Raw genomic sequence first — 10,000 nt, forward strand, 5'->3', positions numbered from 1 at the left:
TTCTCTACCATTTATTAACAAGATTATCTGGGTGGGCCGGGCACGGTGGCTCATGCCTGTAATTCAAGCACATCGGGAGGCCGCAGCGGGCGGATCACTTGAGGCCAGGAGTTGGAGACCAGGCTGGCCAACATGGTGAAACCCGGTCTCTATGAAAAGTGTAACAATTAGCCAGGCCTCCTGATGGCACGGGCTTGGAATCCCGACTACTCGGGACACCGAAGGAGGCGACTTGCCTGAACTGGGGAGGCCGAGGTTGCAGTGAGCCGAGATCGTGCCGTGGCGATCCAGCCTGGGTGACAGAGCGAGACTCTGTCTCAAAATAATAATAATAAGGAAGGAGACCACTACTACTCCTGCTGCCCTCCTCCCCGCACCTCGCCTAGTTCACAAGACAAGAGGAAAGACAGAAAGCAGAAAGTTAGAAAGGAACGAAAGCAAGATAAATGGCCAGACACCCTTGGTGCCACCACACGGCCCTAGGAGATTTAAAAAAACAAAGAAAGAAAGAAAGAAAGAAAGAAAGAAAGAAAGAAAGAAAGAAAGAAAGAAAGAAAGAAAGAAAAAAAAAAGGAAAAAAAAAAGAAAAAGAGGAAGTAATAATAATAACATCGACCCCCGACCTGAACTACTTCTGTTATCTGTGAATTCCTTGTAAAACTTTTTGTTCTGTTAGCTGATGCAGGTAGCCCCCAGTCACGTTTCCCACGCTTGCTCGATTTGTCACGACCCTTTCACGTGCAACCCTTGAGGTTGTAAGCCTTTAAAAAAGTCTTTTTCGGGGAGCTCGGCTCCTAAGATGCGAGTCTGCCGACGCTCCCGGCCGAATGAAAAACCTCTTCCTTCTTTAATCCGGTGTCTCAGGAGTTTTGTCTGCGGCTTGTCCTGCTACATTTCTGGGTTCCCTCACCGGGAAGCGAGCTGGTGATGCACGGAGGGTCGAGGCAGCCCCTTAGGCGGCTTATGCCTGCCCTGTAGAGCATCCCTGCGGGGGACTCTGGCCAGCTTGAGCGATGCGGATCCTCAGAGTGCTGCCGGGTAGGCATCTGCCCCGGTGCGATGCCTCGCCTCCAAAGAGCAGTGCACAGCACGCCCCCGTGGAGGATCCGCACAGTGGCTGGACACTGGGAAGGAACTGGCACTTTCAGTCCGGACATCTGAAACTTGCTGAGACTGCTCTTTGGAACTTCCCCCACTCCGTTTGAGTGGAAGCGTGGCCTGATCACCCACGGCGTGCCTCTACCGGCACTTTGGTTTTGGTTTCTGACTTGACTTGAATTCATTGGTTGATACTTTGGTTTCGGTTTCGATTTTGACTTGACTTGAATTGCTTGATAAACAGGCCTGCCTTGATTGCCACTTTGGTCTTGCTCCTGATTTTGGTTTGGCTTAAATTGCTTGACGAACAGGTGTGCCCTTAACGACACTTTGGTTTTAGCTTTCATTTTGATTTAGTGTGAATTACGTGACTGAGTGACCTTTTACCCTTTCCTTCTCGTAGGGTGAATGTTGTTTCGTCTCGAGAGAAACATAGGTCAGACACAAAGTAAGCCCACTCTGCTAGGAGCCCTCTTAAAAACGTTTCAAAAAGAAAAATAAAAGGAAAGTCATCAAGTCGTCACAACTTACCCTACTAAAATGCATGTTACAGAACCTTACAAAAGGTTTTGCAGGAGATTATAGAGTTCAGTTAACCCCCTAGAGGTCACGAACTCTGGGTGAATTAGAATTGCCCTCTTCTGCTGTTGGATGGCCCACGGAAGGAACTACAGGCAGAGAACAATTGGCCGTGTAGTTCAGGTGGTGACGGGGTCGGAGGACAGCCTGTGTACCTAGATCAAATTCCTTTATATGGACTCACGGCGAAATAGATTATAGACAAAGCCAGCGTTAATTTAGCCCTGTTTAACAACTTTGTGCAAAATAGCCAAAAGTAAAAGTAAGAGCGGCTTCGCCGGCAGACACAGAGTTTTTTTAAAAAGGGAGTCCCAGGAAACGGCAAGAGAAGCCAGTTTTTACGGGAGCCACGAGAGATAACACAGATTCTTTCTCCATGTTTCCCAGCCTACCCCGCTTCACCGAGGCCAACAACCCCCTCAGAAATGAGATTCAGGAGCTGACACGCCCCAGGTCTCACCTCGAAGGGAAGGATCGGAGCCTCCAGAGGCCAAGGAAAGAAGTCGAGATAGTCAAGTGGGCCATCTCAGATCTGGTCTTACTCGAGCTCTGTAAATGCCTCTCAGGGAGATACGAGGACCTGTCTATTATAATGACCAGGCCCACATCCCGGGGGGAGGGGGGTGGGCAACAGACTTTCATCTATCAGCCCTTTTCAACCATTGAGCTACTAAACTGGGAACACCCTGAACCCACCGCCTTGCTCCCGACAGCTAGAGCCCTGTCGAGCATGACTGTGTAGAGGTGTTGGACTCCAGTGTACTCTAGCAGATCTGACCTCCGGGACCAGCCTTGGGCATCAGTACACTAGGAGCTATGCGTGGACGGGAACAGCTTCACCAACCCACGAGGGGAGAGATGTGCAGAATATGCGGTGGTAACCCTGGACGCTGTCGTTAAGCTGGGCTCATTGCTTTAATCCGGGCCTTAGAACTCGGTGAGGGTAAGACTGTAAACATTTACGCTGACTCTCGGTATGCCTGTTTCACCCTCCAAGTGTATAAAGAAAAGAGCCTGTTAAACTCTAGAAAAGAGGGAAAAGAGCAAAAGAAAAAGAAAGACTAAAAGCAAGTGTAAAGATAGAGAATCAAAAGAAAACAGGAGAGACAGACAGCAGTGCGTGGGCGGGGGCAGGGCCCGTGCCGTTTCTCGGGCCCCACCAGCTGGCCGTAGGAGCGTGAGAACGCGGGGGGGGGAAGCAGCATTGTGAGAGGCCGCGGACGTGGATGTAGACATGACCGAAGTCAAGTTAGGCAAGGATTCCAGAGCCGGACAAGGCTAGAGAGAGATTAATGTGCGAGATGGAAAAAAAAAAAAAAGACTCTAGAAGGGTAAATGTTCAGAAGGCAATACAGGAAATGGCCAAGGCCGCAAGACAAAGAGGCCATCGGCCAAGGGCTGCTGCACCTTGGAGGAACCAGACACTCATCTGATCAGGCTGACGGGAGCTGAAGAATGTAAAGACTAGGGCAGACTAGGCACCTTCTCATTAGGCTCCCAGGAGCCCATGGTCACATTAGAAGTTACAAACAGCAAGACTCTGCCGTATCTGGATTCCAATTTCTCACTGAAGGCTCAGCCACTAGATACAGTGACAAAGGGGCGGAGTGGGGGTGGGGATGGGGGGAGGGGGGAACTCCTCCTCTAAGAAACTGAAACAGGAAAAAGAGCCATACCTTGTGAAAACTTGCTTATAGACTTTACAGGACTGCCCCCTGCTGGAGGCTAGTGCTTGTTTGCACCTTTTCAGGGTAAGTTACAGTTTTCCCCACCAGGACAGAAAAAGTACAAGAAGTGACTAAAGTACTGTTAAAAGACATTATCCCCAGGTTTAAGACTACCTCTGATTTTAAAGTCAGACAATAGGCCAGCATTTGTAGCTGTAGCTGGAATAGTGCAAGATTTAACAAGACTGTTAACAATACAACAGAGGTTACACGCAGCCTATCGGCCACAAAGTTCAACAAAAGGTGGAACGCATGAACTGGACACTCGAGCGAGCAGCTACTGGCGACCAAAAAACAAAACGAAAAAAAAAGGGTTGCCATATAGATATAGATAGATAGATAGATAGATAGATAGATAGATAGATGTATATATATACACACACACACACACACACACACACACACACACACACACACACACAGATACAGATATAGATATAGATATAGATAGATATATAGATATATGCCAGGAAATTCACTTAAGATAAAATCAGGTTTTTGCCTACGGTCCTCCTCCGAGTCAGGTGCACCCCTACCAAACAAACTAGGTATCTGCCCTGTAAGATTGTGTTCAGTTGGCCACCCGCAAATCGTAGGTCAAATAAAAGGTGACCTCCGGAAACTAAAGAAATTAACCTTTAAAAGGCAAATGCAGCCTTTCAAAATAGCCATACGAAGTGTTCATAATTAAATAAAGAAAAATAATGCCTATAAGCCTGACACCCATTTAAATCTAGGGACTCTGTTTAAAGTAAAACCTAATTTTTCTACAACCCATATAGGATGAGCCCTATACTGTAACCTTGTCCACTCCCACTGCTGTTAAAGTTGCAGGTGTTGCGTCTTGGATCCACCACAGTCAGCTAACACCGACAGCTCAGGACAAGTGGACCGGCTAACAGGGCGCAGATCATCCAGCCCGGCTGATCCTGAGACGAGACCAAGCTCCAAGCTGCTGCTGAGGACCACAAGCCCTGCTCTAGTCACACACCGGCAGCTGACTAGTCTATGCACGGCCGAAGCTTGAGGACTCATCAAGCAAGTCAATGTAGTTAAAAATCTTAAGACAGATAGTTTTCCTAGAATACTAACTGTTTTCCTATTGTTCTGTCGCTGTATTCAACCTTTTTCCCAGGTGAGGACCTCTTTCGTCCTTGCTGGATATGAATATGCTATACATTGCTTTGTTGTTGTTACCACCCCACCCCACCCCCCACCCATAACCATGCTAGAAGAAACACCTATGTAAGGTGTCCCCACTGTACACGTACTGCTTAGGAAACCCAGACCCGTCCAGCCCAGCAACGATCGCAAGGTCTTTCAGTCATTCTTTAAACATATAAACCAGAAGTTACCAGAACCTCCTCCTTTAGCCAAAAATTTAAAAAATAAAAATAAAAAAACAGAAAAAAACCTATTTCCTCAGTAGGCTGAAAACATTGCTGGCAGCCTAGATGTTTCTTCATGTTATGTTGATAGAAGGGCTAACGTAAGAGACCAATGGCCTGGAGAAGCAGAAGGGTTAATGCCTCAAGATAACATGACTTTAACCAACTCTTTCCCCAAACAGACGCCGCAAGTTCAAGCGTCGGGCTCGTAAAAACTTCTCTGATTAAAAAATACTGTTTTACTTGCTAAAAAAAGGTTTTAAGGCCCAGTTAAAAACTAACCTGCTTAAGACATGACAAAGTTAGTACATGTGCCTGTTCAGGTTTAACACAGGTTTGATCCTAGGTCTTCATTTAGAAAAGAGTTTCCAGCTGTAGAAAATGTAAAACCCTCACTGTAAGTGTATTACTTGTAATAGAAACTTGCTGGCCGGGCGCGGTGGCTCAAGCCTGTCATCCCAGCACTTTGGGAGGCCGAGACGGGCGGATCACGAGGTCAGGAGATCGAGACCATCCTGGCTAACACGGTGAAACCCTGTCTCTACTAAAAAATACAAAAAAACTAGCCGGGTGAGGTGGCGGGCGCCTGTAGTCCCAGCTACTCAGGAGGCTGAGGCAGGAGAATGGCGTGAACCCGGGAGGCGGAGCTTGCAGTGAGCTGAGATCCGGCCACAGCACTCCAGCCTGGGTGACAGAGCGAGACTCGGTCTCAAAAAAAAAAAAAAAAAAGAAACTTACTTGCTTGCTGCGCCCCTGTGTATTACACTTGCTCCTTCCAATGATAAAAGGTTTTGTAGCTACCATGGCTCGTCAGAAAACTTCCACACAAGTGTATTACATAAAACGCTATCACTCTGTCTCGCTAAAAGACCCAAAAAGTAAAAATGAAAGGGAACCCGCCCACTAATTAGTGAAAATTCTCAAAGTGGGGGATGAGGAAGGAGACCTCTACTGCTCCTGCTGCCCTCCTCCCCCCACCTTGCCTAGTTCACAAGACAGGAGGAAAGAGAGAAAGCAAAACGTTAGAAACAAACAAAAGTCAGATAAATAGCCAGACAACCTTGGCACCACCACCAGGCCGTAGGAGTTAAAAAAAAAAAAAAAAAAGTAATACTAATAACATCGGCCCCTGACCTAAACTACTTGTATTATCTGTAAATTCCTGACACTATGAAAAAAAGGGTTGTAAAACTTTTTGTTCTGTCTGTCCTTCCTTCCTTCCTTCCTTCCTTCCTTCCTTCCTTCCTTCCTTCCTTCCTTCCTTCTTTCATCCCACCTCGGCCTCCCAAAGTGCTGGGATTACTGGCGTGAGGCACCATGCCTGCTTGGCCTGAAGAGACACCTATTGAAAGTAAGACATAGAGAGCTCCTTGCAGTGATCTGATTGATTGCTTGACTGATTTACAGACGGCGTCTCACTCTGTCACCCTGGCAGTGGTGCCATCAAAACCAAACTCACTGCAGTGTGGACGCTCCTGGACTCAAGCGATCCTTCCACCTCAGCCTCCAGAGTGTAGTGCCTGGGACCACGGGGCATGCGCCACTGTGCCCAGATGATTTTCAATTTTTATTGTTTTATTTTTCTTTTTCCCGAGACAGAGTTTCGCTCTTGTTGCCCAGACTGGAGTGCAATGGCGCGGATCTCGGCTCACCGCAACTTCTGCCTCCCGGGTTCAAGAGATTCTCCTGAGTCTGCCTCCCGAGTAGTAGCTCGGGTTGCAGGTATGCACCACCACGTCTGGTTGATTTTGTATTTTTACTAGAGACGGGGCTTCTCCATGTTGGTCAGGCTGGTCTCCAACTCCCGACCTCAGGTGATTCTCCCTCCCCGGCCTCCCAAAGTGCTGGGACGGCAGGCGTCAGCCGCCGCGCCCGGCCTTCCTTTTCAACTGTTTTTGCACAGACAGGGTCTCATCATGTTGTTGCAACCCTTCTGCCCCGGCGTCCCAAAGTGCTCGCGTGACGGGCGTGAGCCACTGCGCCTGGACTCCGGGGAATGATTCACGACCACGACCGCTGTACTAACTATTTATTTCTTATTTATTTATTTATTTATTTATTTATTTTTTAGTATTATTATTATCTTAAAATTATTATTATTTTTTTGAGACGGAGTTTCGCTCTGGGCGAGGCGGGGCGGGGCGAGGCGAGGCGAGGCGAGGCGAGGCGTGTCGCTTTGGAAACCGCAGCACCGCCTTCTAAAGCCCCATTCCAATGCACAAAGCCCTGTTCCCTTCCCGGACTTGGAGCTGATGCCTTCCATAGCCTTGGGCTTCTCTCCATTCAGAAGCTTTTACAGGCGCAACCCCACCCAGAGGCTAGCTGCGGTTGAGGATTGGGGGTGTGCTGGGGCTGGAAAGTCGGTCCCCTATTTTTGCTAGCTCGGCCACGACATCCCCCGACCCCTATCGCTTGCTCACCCTTTCAGATCCCTTGCCTCCACCGTCTTGGAGGCTGACCTCTGACTTTAATATCTGCCTTTCTTCCTGTCTTGGGTTTGAGGAGGGGGGGCAGGAATGAGGGTGTGTGTGGGGAGGGGGTGTGGGGTGTGGACGGAGGGGAGCGTCCTAAGGGTCGATTTCGTGTCATGCCTCTTTCACCGCCACCGCCGAAGATGAAAGCAACGATCAGCTAAAGACCGCGTGTTCTCATCTATAACTGGGAACTAAATAATGAGAACTCGTGGGCAGAACGAGGGGGACCAGGGAGGCGGGAGCCTACTTGAGGGAGGAGGTGTGGAAGGAGAGACATCTTCAGGGAAAAACAAAACAAAACAAAACAAAACAAAAAACCAAACCACGAAAACTGTCGGGTACTGCGCTGAGTTATCCGGGTGATGAAATCATCTGCACACTGAACCCCCCAGTCAGAAGTTTACTTGTGTAACAATCTTGCACATGTCTGCTTGAACAAGACATAAAAGTTGGGGGGGGGGAGGGAGAGAGAGAGAGAGAGAGAGAGAGAGAGAGAGAGAGAGAGAGACAGAGACAGAGACAGAGAGAAGGAAACACCACCTCCTTGACCTGAGTCAGGGGGTTTCCGGTCTGGTGGCGGAACGTTCAGTGACAATGGAGTATTTTGGCCTGTTCTTTTTTTGTGCGTTTGCTATTTTTTTTTTGCTGCTGTTGTTGTTGTTGTTTTAAGACAGAGTCTCACTCAGCCACCCAGCCTGGAGTGCGGTGGTGCGATTCGGCTCACTGCAACCACCGTCTCCCAGGTTCAAGCGATTCTCCCGTCTCAGCCTCCTGAGCAGCTGGGATTACAGGCACCCACCATCATGCTCCGAAGATGTTTCTATGTTAGTAGAGACGGAGTTTCACCATGTGGGCCAGGCTGCTCTTGAACTCCTGACCTCAGGTGATCCGCCCACCTCGGCCTCCCAAAGTGCTGGGATTACATGTGTGAGCCACTGCGCCCGGTGGCGGTCCCTGTGTTTTTTTTTTCTTTTTTCTTTTTTTTTTTTTTTTTTCTTTCTTTCTTTCTTTCTTTCTTTCTTTCTTTCTTTCTTTCTTTCTTTCTTTTTTGGTAGGGAGGGACTGAGTCTCTCTCAGTCTGTCACCCAGGCGGGGGTGCAGTGGCACTCCCTCGGCTCACTGCAACCTCTGCCTCCCGGATTCCAGTGATTCTTCTTCAGTGGCTGGGATTACAGGCGCACACCACCACATCCGGCTAATTTTTGTATTTTGAGTAGAGACGGGGTTTCTCCATGTTGGCCGCACTGGTCTCGAACTCCTGACCTCAAGTGATCCGTTCTCCTGGGCCTCCCAAAGTGCGAGGACGACAGGCCTGAGCCGCCGGGATTTCAGCCTTTAAAAGTGCCGGCCCTACCACCTTTCGCTGTGGACGTTACGCTCTGAATGACGTGCCATCTCTGCCATAGGTTGACTCCCTGAGTCCCCTCTGCCATTTCACTCCATCCTGGGACGCAAGAGCGAAACTCCATCCCGCCACCTCCTCGTGCAAAACAAAACAAAACGGAACAAAACAAAACAAAACAAAACAAAACAAAAAAAGAAACTCTACACATGACCTGTAAGTGTCTGTTCCTGTGAGTGATTTCTGAGATACGGCACTGTAGACTGAACGCAGTGGCTCACGTCTGTCATCCTAGTACTTTGGGAGGCTGAGGCGGGCGGATCGCCAGGTCAGGAGATCGAGACCATCCTGGCTAACATGGTGAAACCCCGTCTCTCCAAAAAAAACAAACGAATTATCTGGGTGTAGTGGCCGGCGCCTGTAGTCCCAGCTACTCGGGAGGTTGAGGCCGGAGAATGGTGTGAACCCGGGAGGCGGAGGTTGCAGGGAGCTGCGATCGCGCCACTGCACTCCAGCCTGGGTGACAGAGCAAGACTCCGTCTCAAAAAAATAAAAAAATAAAAAAAGAAGAAAGAAAGAAAGAAAGAAAGAAAGAAAGAAAGAAAGAAAGAAGGAAAGAAAGAGGAAATGAAAGAAATGGCACTGTATCGCTATTGGGCTAGGACCCTCTCTCTTTCTGTCTGTTCCTCTCTGTCTCTCTCTGTCCGTTTCTGTCTTTCCTGTCTCTCTCACTGTGTCTGTCTTCTGTCTTACTCTCTTTCTTTGCCTGTCTGTCTGTCTGCCTCTCTCTCTCTCTCTCTCTCTCTCTCTCTCTCTCTCTCTCTGTCTCTTTCTCTCTGTCTCTCACTGTCCGTCTATGTCTTTCTCTGTCACTCTCTTTATCTGTCTGCCTGTCCCTCTCTTTCTCTCTGTCTCTCTGTCTCTCTCTCTCTCTCTCTCTCTCTCTCTCTCTCTCTACCTGTGTCTCTCACTCACTGTGTCTGTCTTCTGTCTTACTCTCTTTTTTGCCTGTCTGTCTGTCTCTGTCTGTCTCTCTCCCTCTCTCCCCCTCCCTGTCTAGTCTGTTTCTCTCTCTCTCTCGCTCTCGCTCTCGCTCTCTCGCTCTCTCGCTCTTTCTGTCCGTTTCTCTCTGTCTCTGTCTGTCGATCTCTCTTTTTCTACGTCTGTCTCTTTGTCTGTCAGATTCCCCCGTCCCAGAGAGGGCCCTGCCCCTTCCACCAAAGTGAGAAGTGCGTGCTTAGAGAGGCCGAGAGGAATCTACACAGACGGGCCTTGCCGGGCTTCCCCACTGGGTGCATGATTTCGGGAGATCGAGGCCGGGTCCCCACTTGGATGGAAGGGCCATTTGCAGACCTTTCTCTCTGTCACCTGTGATGTCCAAACTTCTCGTAT

Source organism: Macaca mulatta, chromosome 10 (assembly GCF_049350105.2).
Source record: "Macaca mulatta isolate MMU2019108-1 chromosome 10, T2T-MMU8v2.0, whole genome shotgun sequence".
Taxonomy (NCBI): Eukaryota; Metazoa; Chordata; class Mammalia; order Primates; family Cercopithecidae; genus Macaca; species Macaca mulatta.